The sequence below is a fragment of the Nomascus leucogenys genome, unplaced genomic scaffold (genome assembly GCF_006542625.1).
Source record: "Nomascus leucogenys isolate Asia unplaced genomic scaffold, Asia_NLE_v1 001010F_60779_qpd_obj, whole genome shotgun sequence".
Lineage (NCBI taxonomy): Eukaryota > Metazoa > Chordata > Mammalia > Primates > Hylobatidae > Nomascus > Nomascus leucogenys.
In genome coordinates this window covers 24,546-44,294 of record NW_022095924.1, presented here as the reverse complement: position 1 = coordinate 44,294, position 19,749 = coordinate 24,546, and the positions used below count along the sequence as shown (strand labels likewise).

Below are 19,749 nucleotides of genomic sequence, written 5' to 3'. Positions count from 1 at the left end.
CCATTCTCCTGCCTCAGCCTCCCGAGTAGCTGGGACTACAGCCGCCCGCCACCACGCCCGGCTAATTTTTTGTATTTTTAGTGGAGACGGGGTTTCACCGTGGTCTCGATCTCCTGACCTCATGATCCGCCTGCCTCGGCCTCCCAAAGTGCTGGGATTACAAGCGTGAGCTGCCATGCCCGGCCGTCAGTATTTTATTGAGGATTTTCACATCGATGTTCATCAGGGATATTGGCCTGGAATTTTCTTTTTTGTTGTGTCTCTGCCAGGTTTTATCTGGGTGATGCTGGCCTAATAAAATGAGTTAGGGAAGAGTCCCTCTTTTTCTATTGTTTAGAATAGTTTCAGAAGGAATGGCACCAGCTCCACTTTGTATTTCTGCTGGAATTCAGCTGTGAATCTGTCTGGTCCTGGACTTCTTTTGGTTGGTAGGCTATTAATTACTGCCTCAATTTCAGGACTTGTTACTGGTCTGTTCAGGGATTCGACTTCTTCCCAGTTTAGACTTGGGAGGGTGTATGTGTCCAGGAATTTATCCATTTCTTCTAGATTTTCTAGTTTATTTGCATAGACGTGTTTATAGTATTCCCTGATGGTAGTTGGTATTTCTGTGGGATCAGTGTTGATAGCCCCTTTATCATATTTTTTATTGCATCTATTTGATTCTTGTCTTTTCTTCTTTGTTATTCTGGCTAGTGGTCTATCTATTTTGTTGATCTTTTCAAAAAATCAGCTCCTGGATTCATTGAATTTTTGAAGGGTTTTTCTTGTCTCCTTCAGTTCTGCCCTGATCTTAGTTATTTCTTGTCTTCTGTTAGCTTTTGAATTTGTTTCTTCTTGCTTCTCTAGTTCTTTTAATTTTGATGTTAGGGTGTCGGTTTTAAATCTTTCCTGCTTTCTCTTGTGGGCCTTGAGTGTTATAAATTTCTCTCTAAACACTGTTTTAAATATGTCCCAGAGATTCTGGTATGTTGTGTCTTTGTTCTCATTGGTTTTGAAGAACATCTTTATTTCTGCCTTAATTTTGTTATTTACCCACTAGTCATTCAGGAGCCGGTTGTTCAGTTTCCATGTAGTTGCGTGGTTTTGAGTGAGTTTCTTAATCCTGAGTTCTAATTTAATTGCACTGTGGTCTGAGAGACTGTTTGTTATTATTTCCGTTATTTTGCATTTGCTGAAGAGTGTTTTACTTACAATTATGTGATCAATTTTAGAATAAGTGAGATGAAGTGCTGAGAAGAATGTATATTCTGTGGATTTGGGTGGAGAGTTCTCTAGATGTCTATTAGGTCTGCTTTGTCGAGAACTGAGTTCAAGTCCTTAATATCCTTGTTAATTTTCTGTCTCGTTGATCTGTCTAATGATGGGTCATTTATAGTTGCCTTTGCTTTAAGTCTGTTTCAATAGTTAGTAAATATGTTTCTAGAGTTTTTCCAATTAAAAAAAATTGACCTGCACCTTGCTTTGGATTGTACTAAAATCTGATTTCAACACAAACATAATCTGAATTACTTTGGTTTTTCAGCTGAAGCCTTGGGGAGCACTGAAGCCAAGGCGGTACCATACCAAAAATTTGAAACACATGTGAATGAGCTGAATGTGGAAGGACTACCGGAAAACATTCCTTTCAGAAGCCCCTCATTACATGGAATCCCAAGGCTCGGAAATGTCTTTCAAGTGGGCAATCGAATTAAGTTTGTTATTAAGAGGTAAGATGATAATCTGCAGAAACAAACCCATTGTCTTCCCTAAGGAAAGATTACTTTGACCAAGATGGGCCTTTTGTTCCCCTCTCATCATGACTTCTTTATATTAAAATTAACATTTAGATTCATTTATTGAATAAACATTTATTTAGTATAAGCATCAGATGTGCAAAATTATTTCTAGCAAGAACCCTGTCCTTGGGAGGCTTAATACTCAGAAAAATGCAATGAAGATTTATTGAGCATTTTTTGGGGAGAAGGCAAGGATGGCACACCCAGATCAGTCACTTGTGCATCCAGAAGGGAGGCAGTGTGTTTCAAATATGAGTAAAGGCAGAGAGGAGTCAAATATGCTCACATATTCACATACATTGCCCATTCTGTGTGGATTGAGGAGTGCCATGTGGGCGTGGTGGGATTGCTTAGATAGCCTTTTGTGGCCAAATGGAGGAAGGCCTTGGCTCCTACAAAAGCAGCGGCAGTCATTAAATGGTCTCATAGCAGTTTCCTCTTAAAATAATTTGGATCTGCCCTTTAGAAAAGTTATTCTGACTTGATTTTGAAGGGCAACACATGAGTAGTTTGAGTGTTGGGGGGTAGGAACAGAAAGCCTCTCTCTACTCATGGAAGGAATGTTGAAGTGGGTAGAGTCTTGCTTACTGATTGAGGTTGTGCATCTGTGTATATTCGTTGGGACTGAGTTATAAGGGAGAGGAAAGTTTTAAGATGATACAGCAAGCTGCTTCTGGCTGTGCTGTGGGACAGTTCATCTAAGATTCAGAAATATAATTGGGCTGGTTTGGGGGAAAAGTGACTTTTGCATATTTATCTTACAAAAAAGATGACTTTGGAGACATCCCGGTGGTCTCACCTGAATGTCTGAAAATTGCTATTTTCAAAATTCAAGTCACCAAAATGATTTTTTTCACTGTAAAATGAAGGCAGAATGGATTATGTTTAAAAATTGGCCGGGCGTAGTGGCTGATGCTTGTAATCCCAGCACTTTCGGAGGCTGAGGCAGGTGGATTACCTGAGGCCAGGAGTTCAAGACCAGTCTGGCCAACATGGCAAAACCCTGTGTCTACTAAAAGTACAAAAATCAGCCAGGTGTGGTAGTGTGAACTTGCGGTCCCAGCTGCTCGGGAGGCTGAGGCAGGAGAATAGCTTGAACCTGGGAGGCGGAGGTTGCAGTGAGTCGAGATTGTGCCACTGCACTCCAGCCTGGATGACAGAATGAGACTCCATCTCAGATAATAATAATAATATTTAGCAGTGCAAAGCTGTGTGAGAAAGACCTGTAAATATCTTCTAAATGTTTTATTATAATATTAATATCAACTGTTTTTCACAGACCAAAACTTCTTACCCACAATACAACTGAAGTTACTCAGCCAAGAACAAATACAACAAGTAAAATAGTTGTGAAATCCTTTTTAAAAGCACAGATTAATCTTGAAGCTTTTAAAAATTAATCTTTTACATGATGGAACTGCTCCTTCCTTCACCTCCCCAAAAAATCTTTTGCAGAAGCTCAATATAGGCACTCTGTGATTTATCAATATGAACAGATGCAGTGTAGGGATAACCCAAGGTGTTTTTTTTTCTTTCTTTTTTTGATACAGAGTCTCACTCTGTCACCCAGGCTGGAGTGCAGTGGTGTGATGTCGGCTCACTGCAACCAGGCTCAAGCAATTCTCCTGCCTCAGCCTTCCGAGTAGCTGGGATTACAGGCTAAGTTAGCCATGCCTGGTTAAGTTTTTTATTTTGTGTAGAGACGAGTTTTCACCATATTGGGCAGGCTGGATTCAGGTGATCCTTCTGCCTGAGCCTCCCAAAGTGCTGGGATTACATGTGTGAGTCACCGCACCTGGCATTAAGCTTTGAATTTTGACCGGTGGTATCCAAGAGAAATACAACGTGTGCTGTAAAGGCAAGCCACATACATAATTTTATATTTTCGAGTTCAACCTGAAATCATTATAAATACACAATGAAGTATTTCACATTCTTCATTTGCGTATATTCTTTTTGTTGACAATTGGTGTGTCTTTCATACTCACAGCATATTTCAGTTTGAAGTAGCCACATTTCAGCTGTTTAGGGATAGCAGTTACTATTTGCCTTTAGACCTTAATGTTTATTCATGTGTGCCCTGTTCCTAAAATGACAAATACTGTAATTCTGGCCTGCACACGAATATCACAGCCTAACAGAAAAAGATCCAATAAGTCTCTGTTGAACAAATAATGTTATTTTCTTTTTGCGGGGAATGAAGTTTTGCTCTTGTTGCCCAGACTAGAGTACAATGGTGTGATCTCAGCTGACCGCTACCTCCGCCTCCCAGGTTCAAGTGATCCTCCTGCCTCAGCCTTCCGAGTAGCTGGGATTCTAGGTGCATGCCACCATGCCTGACTAAATTTTGTATTTTTAGTAGAGATGGGGTTTTGCCACGTTGGCCAGGCTGGTCTCGGACCCCTGTCCTCAGGTGATCCACCCACCTCGGCCTCCCAAAGTGTTAGGATTGCAGGTGTGAGCCACCATGCCCAGCCTAGTTTCTTTATTAGAGCTCTAAGTGTATCTTTCTTTCCCATCTTTTTGTTTGCCATTGTGCATTGTCAGAGTAAGTGACGACAATTTGTAGATCATCCATTACCTTAGGAACTTATGTTGCCAGGAACTAATAAATGGCCATTTAGTATGAAGTTTTGTATTCTCAGGAAATAAGTGTTGGGAATCAAGTATGAACTATGTGTGTATATTAGGTGTTTACAAATTTGTGCAGTTAATCATTCTCATGAATGCTAAGGTGAATACATGTTCTTAAGTTGGGATAATGGGTGTATCCTAAAATACTGCTCCTTCAGCTTTCGCAGTACCTTGGGGCAATTACTTAAGGTCATTCAGTGTGCCAAATAGATTTTGTGTGGATTATGGCATGGAAAGTGGTTGAGAAATTCTGTAGTAGGGTAAGAAAATTATCCTTGTCCAATAGTTCTGCAATGGAGAAGACAAAACTCAGTGCTTAACTCATAGGTTAAGCATGGTTTTCGGTTTGTTTTTTTTTTTCTTTTTTGAGACAGAGTCTCACTTTGTCACCCAGGCTGGAGTGCAGTGGCACGATTTCAGCTCATTGCAACATTTGCCTCCCGGGTTCAAGCAATTCTCCTGCCTCATCCTCCTGAGTAGCTGGGATTACGGGTGCATGCCATCATGCCTGGCCAATTTTTGTATTTTTAGAAGAAATGGGATTTCACCATGTTGGCCAGGTTGGTCTCAAACTCCTGACCTTCTGATCCACCCACTTTGGCCTCCCGAAGTGTTGGGATTACAGATGTGAAGCACCACACCTTGCCCTCAGCATGCTTTCGATTTAGCCAAAGAATCAAAGCATTGGTGAAGAATTGAAGATTGGAAGTTACACATTTCTTGCTAAGGGAAGTAATAGAGAAAGAAAAATATTCCTGGAGGTAGATCTTCAGTTTGCATTAGTCTGAAGATGATGAAACCTGTAGAAAACTTCATTTCTGAAGACAAAGCTCAAATTCAAGGTTGTGAGGAGTGCAGTCACCATTTTTGTTAGGGGCAGTTGTGACAGTTATTGCCGAAAGTGAGAATGCGAAACCTGTACTATATAAAGAATGTGCAAGTGTCGTAGAAGACACTGCAAGGATTGGGTGCTGGAGCAGTGCTGGACTTGCCATCATCACCAGAGTACAGCAGGTGTCACCAGAAGGAGAATCTTCTTGCCATCACTAACAGCACTTGACTCTGACCCACTCATAAAAGATCTTGGAAGGAATTAAAGGTGCTTGGTGGTTCCTCATTTTAACATAACCTTACTTGGCCTGACTGTGGACCATGCATTAGTGTTTGGACAGGACAATTAAAATCACAGAGCACATGACAAAAGAATTTTGTGGCCATCAGAACTGTCTCCTTAAACACACCATGGGTGCACTGTGTCCTCAGCTTGGTGAAAGGTAGATGTCATACGTGAGAAGGCGGTGGAGCCAGGCACATGATGGAGCCTCGAAGAGTGGGAGGTGGCACCTGGCTGTGTGAGGAGGGCGTGAAGTCCTCCATGGGAGGAACAGGTGCCAGCAAAGGAGGTGAGGATGGGCAGAAGAGGAGGCTGAGCAGCAAGTGAATAGAAGCGCTCGACCTCAGAGGAGGAGAGTCCCATGTCTTTATTGGTAGTAGTCTAGTGTGTTCATACTGGAGTTATTTTCTCTGGCTGAATGGTTCAACTACAGAAATGGGTGTGGTGTGGGGAACGACTCCTACTAAACCTTTGAGATGCTGAGTTTTCTTTTAAAGTAAAGGACATATTATAAGATTTTCTGAAACTGCCGACCTTTAGCAATATTTTCAGACCTTCTCCAACATTTTCCTTTGTCAGCAATCAGAGATGACCTACACACTGAGGCGAATCTTCCGCTCCCCTTACCCTTTTCCTTTTGTCTCTCTTTCCCTCCTTTCTTCCTCCAGTAACTCCAGTTAGCCTCCATTGTCTCCAAGCTGCCTTTCGTCCTCATCCACAACTCCTCCACACAAGCTCTGAACACCTGTCCATGTAAGTGACATCCTGTATGCCTTTATTTTTATTTTATTTTATTTTTGAGACAGAGTCTTGCTCTGTTGCCCAGGCTGGAGTGCAATGGTATGATCTCGGCTTTCTGCAACCTCTGCCTCCCAGGTTCAAGGGATTCTCATGCCTCAGCCTCACAAGTAGCTAGGACTACAGGTATGCACCACCACGCACACCTGATTTTTGTAGTTTTTGGTAGAGATGGGGTTTCACCATGTTGGCCAGGCTGGTCTTGAACTCCTGACCGCAGGTGACCACCCACCTCAGCCTCCCAAAGTGCTGGGATTACAGGTGTGATCCACGGTGCCTGGCACATGATTTACTATTTATAAGAACATGAGCTTACTACTTGTATAACATTTATCCCTGTATTTTAGTTGGAAGTTACTGAGGTGGTATGAGGTTTGGTGACCATCTGGCCTCTCAGGGAAATGGCCAAGTTGTTCAGATTTTCAACTGTATTATATGAAGTTGTTTGTCAGCTTCATTGCTTATTACTGTGAAATAAGTTATAAAGGGAATTCTTTTTATAAAAAGAAATAGATTCAGGCTGAGTGTGGTAGCTCATGATTGTAATCCTAGCACTTTGGGAGGCCAAAGTAGGTGGATTACCTGAGCTCAGGAGTTTGAAACAGCCCTCAGCAACATGGTGAAGCCCCGTCTCTACTAAAACACACACACACAAAAAATAAGCTGGGAATGGTGGTGGGTGCCTATAGTCCCAGCTACTGGGGAGGCTGAGGCATGAGAATTGCTTGATCCTGGGAGGTGGAGGTTGCAGTGAGCTAACATTGTGCCACTGCCAGCCTGGGTGACAGAGCAAGACCCTCAAAAACAAAATGAGAAATAGATTTACTCAGGGGAGAGAATCCATTGTTCCATTGTTAGTAAAACATGTCTAGTACCACATGCTTTTTGGTTTCCTAATAACCTATCAAACTACAGGGTCTTTGGCTTTGTAATATATTCAGTTCCACATTTATTCATTCAAGAATTGAAGACATTTTATATCCCCATTATATGCCAAGTACTGGACGAGGACAATAGGTGACAGAGATGAACAAATCCCTGATCCCAGGATTTCACAGTGGATGTTGGAATTTAGTGCCATTTAGCTTCATTCGATTCTGCAGTAGTCCCAAGATTTTCCAAGATCGTCCTGTCCTCCAGTGTCTGGTTGATTCAACTTCAGTATATATCCCAGAGTCTGTCCTTCTTCACTCCTCACTGCTGCCACCCTGGACCTATGTGCCATCATCTCTCACCTGGATTATCTCCATAGTCTCCTAACTGGTTTCCTTGTTTCCATGCTTGCCTCTTTCAGTCTACTCTCTCTCTCTCTCTTTTTTTGAGACGGAGTCTTGCTTTGTCACCAAGGCTGGAGTGCAATGTTGTGATCTTGGCTCATTGCAACTCTCACCTCCTGGGTTCAAGTGATTCTCCTGCCTCAGCCTCCCTAATAGCTGGGATTACAGGCGTGAGGCACCAGGCCCGGCTGTTTTTTTTTTTGTATTTTTAGTAGAGACAGAGTTTTGCCCTGTTGGCCAGGCTGGTCTTGAACTCCTGGCCTCTAGTAATCTGCCTGCCTCGGCCTCTCAAGTGTTGGGATTACAGGCATGAGCCACTGCACCCACCCAGTCTACTGTCAGTACAACAGCTAGAACAATCCTTTTACAGTGGAATTCAGATCATGTTTACCCCTCTGTTCAAATTCTCCAGTGGCTTTGTTTTCTACATTATCTGGTCCCCTACTACCTGTCTCACTGTGCTTCCTGCTACTCTCCTGCTCTTACTCTCTTTATAAACACTGAGCTCATGGTGTTTCCTTTAACATGCCAGGCATGCTTGACCTTGTCCTGTCTCTGGGCCTTGCTGTTCCCTCTGCCTGGAACATTCTTCCCCTTATGTCTGCATGGCTCACTCTCACTGCTTTGGATTTTGGCTCAAAAGTCACCTTATCAAGGGCCTCCAGGCTGCTCTGCATAAAATATATCCTCAACTCATATTTCCTATTTGATACTTGACTCCTCTTCCTCTTTCACTAAAATGTAAGCTCCATGAGGGAAGGGATTTTTGTCTGTTTTGCTCTGTTGTATACCTAAATACCTAGAAGGTTCTCAGTAAATATTTTTTGGTTGAATGACTTAGTCAGTCTATTATTGAATCAGTCAATGTCCTCTGTAGCAAGGACTTCTCATACCAGTAGTGCATATCTGTATGATAGCTGGTGTAGGAAGGGACATGGTCAGAATGGCTCTGTGTGGAGTAATTTTGCATAGCATAATCCCAGCAGGCTCCTATTGGGGTTCAGCCACAGTTTTAGCCTTACTAGTATCACTTTTCTTTTTTTTTTTTTTTTTTTGAGGTGGAGTTTTGTTCTTGTTGCTCAGGCTGGAGTGCAATGGTGCGATCTTGGCTAACCACAACATCTGCCTCCCGGGTTCAAGCAATTCTCATCCCTCAGCCTCCAGAGTAGCTGGGATTACAGGCATGCACCACCACACCTGGCTAGAGACAGGGTTTCTTCATGTTGGTCAGGCTGGTCTCAAACTCCCCACCTCAGGTGATCTGCTCACCTCGGCCTCCCAAAGTGCTGGGATTACAGGCGTGAGCCACTGCACCCAGTGAGTATCACTCTTTAATCATAAAGTCAGAGTATGTTAAGATTGGAAGGGATATGGGAGACTATTTGGTTCACTTTTCTCATTGATGAGAGAATAACAGAGCATTGAAAAGTAAGGTAATTATTCACAATCATAAAGCTATATGGGTCAATCTGAAATTAGGCTTCTTACATCAGATTCTGTAGCCTTTCCTACATGTGTTCTCCCCAGACTGAGACAGTTCATGGGCCTTCAGGTTTGACAGTTTTCTCTCCAGTCTCTAAACAGGAGCTTTTATCTGGACATTCTAGGTTAGCATAGATGGACGATGACCCTGCAATGTGTAGAAAATCCCAAAGGTTGACCACTGTCAGTGGGAACCACCCCAGATGTGTCAGGAGCACCACAGGCATGCTCACTCCTCCATTCACTGGAGCTGTGTAGGGTGGAAAGGAAACCCAAATCAAGACCCGCTGCTGCTTTAGTTCTTTTATTGCATGTCACAATCCAATGTGTCTCCATTTAAATTCAGATTTTTTGATAGATGGTCAGACCAGCTGCAGGCCCTTTGGGCCAGAAGTCTTGATCTTTTATTTTAATTTTATTATTATTATACTTTAAGTTTTAGGGTACATGTGCACAATGTGCAGGTTTGTTACATATGTATACATGTGTCATGTTGGTGTGCTGCACCCATTAACTCGTCATTTAGCATTAGGTATATCTCCTAATGCTATCCCTCCCCCTCCCCCCACCCCACAACTGTCCCCGGTGTGTGATGTTCCCCTTCCTGTGTCCATGTGTTCTCATTGTTCAGTTCTCAACTATGAGTGAGAACATGAGGTGTTTGGTTTTTTGTCCTTGTGTTAGTTTGCTGAGAATGATGATTTCCAGCTTCATCCATGTCCCTACAAAGACATGAACTCATCATTTTTTATGGCTTCATAGTATTCCATGGTGTGTATGAGCTACATTTTCTTAATCCAGTCTATCATTATTGGATATTTGGGTTGGTTCCGAGTCTTTGCTATTGTGAATAGTGCCACAATAAACATACGTGTGCATGTGTCTTTATAGCAGCATGATTTATAATCCTTTGGGTATATACCCAGTAATGGGATGGCTGGGTCAAATGGTATTTCTAGTTCTAGGTCCCTGAGGAATCTCCACACTGACTTCCACAATGGTTGAACTAGTTTACAATCCCACCAATGGTGTAAAAGTGTTCCTGTTTCTCCACATCCTCTCCAGCACCTGTTGTTTCCTGACTTTTTAATGATCGCCATTCTAACTGGTGTGAGATGGTATCTCTTTGTGGTTTTGATTTGCATTTGTCTGATGGCCAGTGATGAGCATTTTTTCATGTGTCTTTTGGCTGCATAAATGTCTTCTTTTGAGAAGTGTCTGTTCATATCCTTTGCCCACTTTTTGATGGGGTTGTTTTTTTCTTGTAAATCTGTTTGAGTTCGTTTCCCGTTCACTCTGATGGTAGTTTCTTTTGCTGTGAAGAAGCTCTTTAGTTTAATTAGATCCCATTTGTCAATTTTGGCTTTTGTTGCCATTGCTTTTGGTGTTTTAGACATGAAGTCCTTGCCCATGCCTATGTCCTGAATGGTATTGCCTAGGTTTTCTTCTAGTGTTTTTATGGTTTTAGGTCTAACATGTAAGTCTTTAATCCATCTTGAATTAATTTTTGTATAAGGTGTAAGGAAGGGATCCAGTTTCAGCTTTCTACATATGGCTAACCAGTTTTCCTAGAACCATTTATTAAATAGGGAATCCTTTCCCCATTTCTTGTTTTTGTCAGTTTTGTCAAAGATCAGATAGTTGTAGATGTGCAGCATTATTTCTGAGGGCTCTGTTATGTTCCATTGGTCTGTATCTCTGTTTTGGTACCAGTACTATGCTGTTTTGGTTACTGTAGCCTTGTAGTATAGTTTGAAGTCTGGCAGCGTGATGCCTCCAGCTTTGTTCTTTTGGCTTCGGATTGACTTGGCAATGCACGCTCTTTTTTGGTTCCGTATAAACTTTAAAGTAGTTTTTTCCAATTCTGTGAAGAAAGTAATTGCTAGCTTGATGGAGATGGCATTGAATCTATAAATTACTTTGGGCAGTATGGCCATTTTCGTGATATTGATTCTTCCTATCCATGATCATGGAATGTTCTTCCTTTTGTTTGTGTCCTCTTCTATTTCGTTGAGCAGTGGTTTGTAGTTCTCCTTGAAGAGGTCCTTCACATCCCTTGTAAGTTGGATTCCTAGGTATTTTATTCTCTTTGAAGCAGTTGTGAATGGGAGTTCACTCATGATTTGGCTCTCTGTTTGTGTGTTATTGTTGTATAAGAATGCTTGTGATTTTTGCACATTGATTTTGTATCCTGAGACTGCTGAAGTTGCTAATCAGCTTAAGGAGATTTTAGGCTAAGACAATGGAGTTTTCTAGATATACAATCATGTCATCTGAGAACAGGGATAATTTGACTTCCTCTTTTCCTAATTGAATACTCTTTTCTTCTTTCTCCTGCCTGGTTGTCCTGGCCAGAACTTCCAACACTATGTTGAATAGGAGTGGTGAGAGAGGGCATCCCTGTCTTGTGCCAGTTTTCAAAGGGAATGCTTCCAGTTTTTGCCCATTCAGTATGATATTGGCTGTGGGTTTGTCATACATAGCTCTTATTATTTTGAGATATGTCCCACCAATTCCTAATTTATTGAGGGTTTATAGCATGAAGGGTTGTTGAATTTTGTCAAAGGCCTTTTCTGCATCTATTGAGATAATCATGTGGTTTTTGTCTTTGGTTCTGTTTATATGCTGGATTACATTTATTGATTTGTGTATGTTGAAACAGACTTGCATCCCAGGGATGATGCCCACTTGATCATGGTGGATAAGCTTTTTGATGTGCTGCTGGATTTGGTGTGCCAGTATTTTATTGAGGATTTTTACATCGATGTTCATCAGGGATATTGGTCTAATATTCTCTTTTTTTTGGTTGTGTCTCTGCCAGGCTTTGGTATCAGGATGACGCTGGTCTCATAAAATGAGTTAGGGAGGATTCCCTCTTTTTCTATTGATTGGAATAGTTTCAGAAGGAATGGGACCATCTCCTCCTTATACCTCTGGTAGAATTGTGCTGTGAATCCGTCTGGTACTGAACTTTTTTTGATTGGTAGGCTATTAATTATTGCTTCAATTTCAGTGTCTGTTACTGGTCTATTCAGAGATTCAACTTCTTCCTGGTTTAGTCTTGGGAGGGTGTATGTGTCCAGGAATTTATCCATTTCTTCTAGATTTACTATTTTATTTGCATATAGGTGTTTATAGTATTCTCTGATGATAGCTTGTATTTCTGTGGGATCAGTTATGATATCCTGTTTATCGTTTTTTTTGCACCTATTTGATTCTTCTTTGTTTTCTTCTTTATTAGTCTTGCTAGTGGTTTATCAATTTTGTTGATCTTTTCAAAAAACCAGCTACTGGATTCATTGCTTTTTTTAAGGTTTTTTGTGTCTCTATATCCTTCAGTTCTGCTCTGATCTTTGTTATTTCTTGCCGTCTGCTAGCTTTTGAATGTGTTTGCTCTTGCTTCTCTATTTCTTTACATTGTGATGTTACGGTGTCCATTTTTGATCTTTCCTGCTTTCTGTTGTGGGCATTTAGTGCTATAAATTTCCCTCTACACACTGCTTCGAATGTGTCCCAGAGATTCTGGTATGTTGTGTCTTTGTTCTCACTGGTTTCAAAGAACATCTTTATTTCTGCCTTCATTTAGTTATGTACCCAGTAGTCATTCAGGAGCAGGTTGTTCAGTTTCCATTTATAATTTCTATTATTTTCCATTTGCTGAGGAGTGCTTTGCTTCCAACTATGTGGTCAATTTTGGAATAAGTGTGATGTGTTGCTGAGAAGAATGTATATTCTGTTGATTTGGGGTGGAGAGTTCTGTAGCTGTTTATTAGGTCTGCTTGGTGCAGAGGTGAGTTCAATTCCTGGATATCCTTGTTAACTTTCCATCTCATTGATGTGTCTAATGTTGACAGTGGGGTGTTAAAGTCTCCCATTATTATTGTGTTGGAGTCTAAGTCTCTTTGTAGGTCTCTAAGGACTTGCTTTATGAATCTGGGTGCTCCTGTATTGGGTGCATATGTAGTTAGGATAGTTAGCTCTTCTTGTTGAATTGATCCCTTTACCATTATGTAATGGCCTTCTTTGTCTCTTTTGATCTTTGTTGGTTTAAAGTCTGTTTTATCAGAGACTACGATTGCAACACCTGCTTTTTTTTGTTTTCCATTTGCTTGGTAGATCTTCCTCCATCCCTTTATTTTGAGGCTATGTGTGTCTCTGCTCGTGAGATGGGTCTCCTGAATACAGCAGACAGATGGGTCTTGACTCTTTATCCAATTTGCCAGTCTGTGTCTTTTAATTGGAGCATTTAGCCCATTTACATTTAAGGTTAATATTGTTATGTGTGAATTTGATCCCATCATTATGATGTTAACCGGTTATTTTGCTCATTAGTTGACGCAGTTTCTACCTAGCATTGATGAACTTTCCAATTTGGCATGTTTTTGCAGTGGCTGGTACTGGTTGTTCCTTTCCATATTTAGTGCTTCCTTCAGGAGCTCTTTTAGGGCAGGCCTGGTGGTGACAAAATCTCTCAGCCTTTGCTTGTCTGTAAAGTATTTATTTCTCCTTCACTTATGAAGCTTAGTTTAGCTGGATATGAAATTCTGGGTTGAAAATTCTCTTCTTTAAGAATGTTGAATATTGTCCCCCACTCTCTTCTGGCTTGTAGTTTCTTTGGAGATATCAGCTGTTAGTCTTATGGGCTCCCCTTTTTGGGTAACTTGACCTTTCTCTCCTGCTGTCCTTAACATTTTTTCCTTCATTTCAACTTTGGTGAATCTCACAATTATGTGTCTTGGAGTTGCTCTTCTCGAAGAGTATCTTTGTGGTGTTCTCTGTATTTCCTGAATCTGAATGATGGCCTGCCTTGCTAGGTTGGGGAAGTTCTCCTGGATAATATCCTGCAGTGTGTTTTCCAACTTGGTTCCATTCTCCCCATCACTTTCAGGTACACCAATCAGACGTAGATTTGATCTTTTCACATAGTCCCATATTTCTTGGAGGCCTTGTTTATTTCTTTTTGCTCTTTTTTCTCTAAACTTCTCTTATCACTTCATTTCATTCATTTCATCTTCCATCACTGATACCCTTTCTTCCAGTTGATCAAATCAGCTACTGAAGCATATGCATTCATCATGTAGTTCTCCTTCCATGGTTTTCAGCTCCATCAGGTCCATCAGTGTAGAGAATTTAAGGACTTGTCTACACTGGTTATTCGAGTTAGCCATTCGTCTAATCTTTTTTCAAGGTTTTTAGCTTATTTGTGATGGGTTTGCACTTCCTCCTTTAGCTCGGAGAAGTTTGATCATCTGATGCTGTCTTCTCTCAACTCATCAAAGTCGTTCTCTGTCCAGCTTTGTTCCATTGCTGGTGAGGAGCTGCATTCCTTTGTAGGAGGAGAGGCACTCCAATTTTTAGAATTTTCAGCTTTTCTGCTCTCTTTTTTCCCCACCTTTGTGGTTTTATCTACCTTTGATCTTTGATGATGGTGACGTACACATGGAATTTTGGTGTGGATGTCTTTTCTGTTTGTTAGTTTTCCTTCCAACAGTCAGTACACTAAGCTGCAGGTCTGTTGGAGTTTGCCAGAGGTCCAGTCCAGACCCTGTTTGCCTGGGTATCAGCAGTGAAGACTGCTGAAAAGCTAATATTGCTGAACAGCAAATGTTGCTGCCTGATTGTTTCTCTGGAAGTTTCATCTCAGATGGGTACCTGATCATATGAAGTGTCAGCCCCTACTGGGGGTGCCTCCCAGTTAGGCTACTCAGGATTCAGGGACCCACTTGAGGAGGGAGTCTGTCTGTTCTCTGATCTCAAACTCCATGCTGGGAGAACCACTTCTCTCTTCAAAGCTGTCAGACAGGGACATTTAAATCTGCAGAGGTTTCTGCTGCCTTTTGTTCGGCTATGCCCTGCCCCTAGAGGTGGAGTCTACAGGGGCAGGCAGACCTCCTTGGGCTGCGGTGGGCTGCACCCAGTTTGAGCTTCCCAGTCACTTTGTTTACCTATTTAAGCCTCAGCAATGGTGGGTGCCCCTCTCCCAGCCTCACTGCTGCCTTGCAGTTTGATCTCAGACTGCTGTGCTAGCTATGAGCGAGGCTCTGTGGGCTTGGGACCCTCCAAGAAAGGCATGGGATATAATCTCCTGGCGTGCCATTTGCTAAGACCATTGGAAAAGCACAATATTAAGGTGGAAGTGACCCGATTTTCCAGGTGCTGTCTGTCACACCGTTGCTTGGCTAGGAAAGGGAATTCCCTGACCCCTTTCACTTCCTGGGTGAGGCAATGCCTCACCCTGCTTTGGCTGACACTTGTTGCATTGCACCCACTATCCTGCACCCACTCTCTGACAAGCCCCAGTGAGATGAACCCTGTACCTCAGTTGGAAATGCAGAAATCACCCATCTTCTGTGTCGCTCATGCTGCAATCTGTAGACTGGAGCTGTTCCTGTTCAGCCATCTTGGACCCGTGGCCCACATTATTTTTGTTTTGTTTTGAGTTGGAGTCTCGCTCTGTCACCCAGGCTGGAGTGCAGTGTTATGATCTCGCCTCACTGCAAGCTCTGCCTCCTGAGTTCATGTCATTCTCCTGCCTCAGCCTCCCAAGCAGCTGGGACTAAAGGCACCTGCTGCCACACCTGGCTAATTTTTTGTATTTTTAGTAGAGACGGCATTTCACTGTGTTAGCCAGGATGGTCTTGATCTCCTGACCTCATGATCCACCCACTTCAGCCTCCCAAAGTGCTGGGATTACAGGCGTGAGCCACCACATCTGGCCAATGAAACATTATTATTGGAATAATATAGTTCATAGATTTTAATGATAAACTTGGGGGATGTGTTAGTTGCCATCAGATTCAGGTGAGTAGAACACATACATGGAAACAAAAATTGAAGAAGCTTGAAATGAGGCAGAAATGTATATCTTCTTTACATCAAAGAATTCTGGATGTAGGTAGTCCAATATGGAGGGAATAATTCCCTACTCACGAAGGACCCAAACTCTCCGTATCTTTACACTCTACAATATTATTATATGTCTTCAATTCTTAACATTGCTTCATGTTCCAAATTGGCTGCTGAATCTACAGCCTTTATATCTGCTTTGCAGGCAGGAAGAAGAGGGAAAAACAAAAGGAAACACCTCTTAGCTGAGTCAGCATTACTTGTAGAACCTTCCTAGAAGAAACACTCTACTAGCTAGATACATGGAGCATGGAAAATGTAGTCTTTTAACTAGACAGCCTAACAAAAATATTGGTGGGAATTACATCCTAACCAAGATATTGGTTCAGGAATATGGCTATTGATTAGGCAGCTTCAGCCTCTGTCAAAGGAGTAAAGTAGTATTTTTATGAAGCCAGAGAGGAGACACTTTGAAGTCTGTTGGCCTCTTTCAGTCATTGTCTTTTTCTTACATAAATAGTTTCTTAATGCAAATACTTGGTTCTTTTTATGTTATGACAGAATCATCCTATGAACAAGTAATATGTCGTGCAAGATGACATACTGCTGGCTTCTGATAAAATGCTACTGCTACCCTCAACATGTGTAGTGAGATTGAATGGACACTGGGAGGGCTTATCAGACCAAAACCACTCATAATGTATCACCTGAAGTGTCCATCATAAAAATTATTGCTTCTGCATCAAGATGATGTGCTTTTAAAAAAGCTCACTTAAACTGAGTATGTCTTAACCATTATGCCATTCAATTCCATTAATCCATTTCTCTGTATTAGTTTATCAAATATCGTCATGGAAAATATAGTGCGAGGCTCTGAGGGAATAGAAACGGGTTAGGTACATTTCCAAGAGGTAGATGGGAGAGAAGTTGAAGGCAGGGTGTGAAAACAAGGGTGAATTTGGGAGAATCCACCTAGCAAGACAGAGTATGTAATAATAATTTCATTTCTGAATAAATGAATGAATGAAATAAAAATACATGCACAGAATAACTTCTCAATAAACTTTTCTGGTCGACTATCAAATAAATGCACGAAGAGACAGATGAATGTATGAATAAATCCTCAAAGGTGAATTTTATCAATGATGATTCTTTTATTTCTTCATGCCACTATTCTTGCTGGTATGTATGCTTCCTATAGCCATCGTTGAGAGTTACTGATTATGCTAAATATTAGAGTAACAAATACAAAAAGGAAACACAGAACCATAGATCACATCCCAAACTAAGGGATGGAAGCACCCATGAGGCTGGCCAGAGAAGTAACCATTGGGTTATTACTATCAACTTTAACATGTAATTCTTCCATCCAGCACTGAAACAGACACTCAAAATATAAACACTCAGCATAAGACTAACAGACAAAGACTTTCCTCTCTTGACTATGATCAAATGGGTGTTTTCAACTTAACTGTGCAGTATATCATAACTTTGAGTAGGACTTCCTTTTGTGGCCTGGAGGCTGCATAGAATAATAGTTAAACACGTAAGTTATGGTTTCAGGAAAATTTGAATTCAAATGCTGCATCTCCACTTACTAGTTCCACAGCCTTGAGCAAGTTACTTAACTGTTTCACATCTAAGCTCCCCCATCTTTAAAATGGGAGGAATGCTATTTCCTACCTTGTAAGTAATTGTGAGGATTAGTTGAGGACTCAATGATATCAGCCACCGTTATTAGTCATTATGTGCGGGGATCATGAGGGACTGTATAAGCCAGAGTTCTTCGGAGAAACAGAACCATTAGGAGACATATATGAGAGAGAGACTTATTTCAAGGAATTAGCTTATGCAACTGTGGGAGCTAACCAGTCTACATCTGTAGGGCAAGCTGGCAGGCTGGAAATTCAGTTGTGTTGGTGTTGCAGTCTTGAATCGATAGGCTGGGAACTTGGGCGGGATTTGTATGTTGCAGTCGTGAGTCAGAATTGCTGCTTTCTTGGGAAATCTCAGTCTTGGCTCTGAAAGCCTTCAACTGATTGAATGAGGCCTACCCACATTATGGACACAAATATGCTCTACTTTAAAGTCAACTGATTTAAATATTAATCACATCTAAAAATATTTTCATAGCAACATATAGACTGGCATTTGATGAAACAACTAGGTGCCATAGCCTCACCAAGTTGACACATAAAATTAACTATCACAGGGACACAATAAATATGCCCATCCACACCCACGTTCTTCGCACAGAAACAAGACACAAGAGTTGCAGATTGGAAAGTGCAACTCTAACCTGTATGACAGATAAAGACTAGAATGGAAGCTGTGGTTTGTATTTGCAGGATTCAACGGTTTCAGGTACTCCCACCCTCAACCCTCTGGCAGGTAGATTCACACAACCAACCCAGGCAGTGGTGCCACATAAGACTTACAGCATGGAGAAGCTGGCAAGAACTCACATTTCTGCTGATGACTTAACATCACAGAGGACAAAAAGAAAGAGCTAGTATTTTTTTCTGAAATTTTCCAACCAGATATGGCCCTCTCCTTGCTAAGGTAGAGAAAGTGATGCCACAGGTGAAGCCCCACTGTTTCTGTCAATTGCACCCTTTCACAGAAAGGAACTATCATGAGCCAAGAAGAAACATTTCCCTCAGTATCCTCCTCTCCTCACTACCGCCATTGTTTTTATCACCAGCAGGCTGTACTGTTTATATTTCTTGTTGAGACCCTCAAAGACTTAGCCTCTGAAATTGAAACTCTGGAGGGTTCTGAGGCTTCCAAAACCTAAGGAAATTTTCCAAGACATATCGAAAAGTACAATCCTATATTCAACCAATGGCATATTTCCCCTATCCTAGAAATCACCCTCCTTCCCCATCCCCCCAAAACTTCAGTTGGGAACCAGCTGGAGTTTATAGCACCAGGTTAGTGTGGATCTCTTGACACCTCTGAAACAAGTTCCCTGTCACATGGGAAAACTGCTCTGTCCTTCCACACCAGTCCTTGGAGCCTCTGCCAGCTTGATGCTGAAGAAGCCTGACATCCCCCAGGTAGGGGACAGCTGAGACTCCCAGAAGCTTCATCATCTTCGGGATGGTGAGACCCAGCATATTCATCATCGGGGTGGTGATTACCAAAAGATTCATCATCGGGCTGGTGAATCCCAGAAGCTTCATAATCGGGGTGGTGATTCTCAGAGGCTTCATCATCGGGTTTCTGATTCCCAGAAGCTTCATCATTGGGGTGGTGAATCCCAGAAGCTTCATCATCAGGGTGGTGTCTCCCAGAAGCTTAATCATTGTGGTGGTGATTCCCAGAATCTTCATCATCGTGGTGGTGACACTCAGAAGCTTCATCATCGTGGTGGTGAATCCCAGAAGCTTCATCATCGGGGTTGTGACTCCCAGAAGCTTAATCATCGGTGTGGTGATTCCCAGAAAGTTCATCCTCGGGGTGGGGACTTCCAGAATCCTCATCATCATTGAGGTGGTGACTCCCAGAAGGTTCATCATCATCAGGGTGGTGACTCCCAGAAGCATCATCATCGGGGTGGTCCTTCCCAAAATCTTCATCATCGGGGTGGCGACTCCCAGAATTTTCATCATCAGGGTGTTCATTCCCAGAATCTTCATCATCGGGGTGGTGAATACCAGAAGCTTTATCATTGGGGTGGTGACTCCCAGAAGCTTCATCATCGGGATTTTGACTCCCAGAGGCTTCACCATCGGGTTTGTGATTCCCAGAAGCTTCATCATCCCGGTGGCGAATCCCAGAAACTTTATCATCGTGGTGGTGACTCTCAGAAACTTCA

The 19,749-nt window shown here is 41.9% G+C and overlaps 1 long non-coding RNA gene across 1 annotated transcript; it reads left to right on the top strand.

The window, feature by feature from the left end:
* Positions 1 to 1,669: 1,669 nt before the first annotated feature.
* LOC115833761 lies at positions 1,670 to 18,394 on the top strand. Its single transcript, XR_004029072.1, has 3 exons — positions 1,670 to 1,709; positions 6,195 to 6,279; positions 18,278 to 18,394. It is a non-coding gene; the product is annotated as an uncharacterized LOC115833761 (long non-coding RNA).
* The last annotated feature ends 1,355 nt before the right edge of the window (positions 18,395 to 19,749 follow it).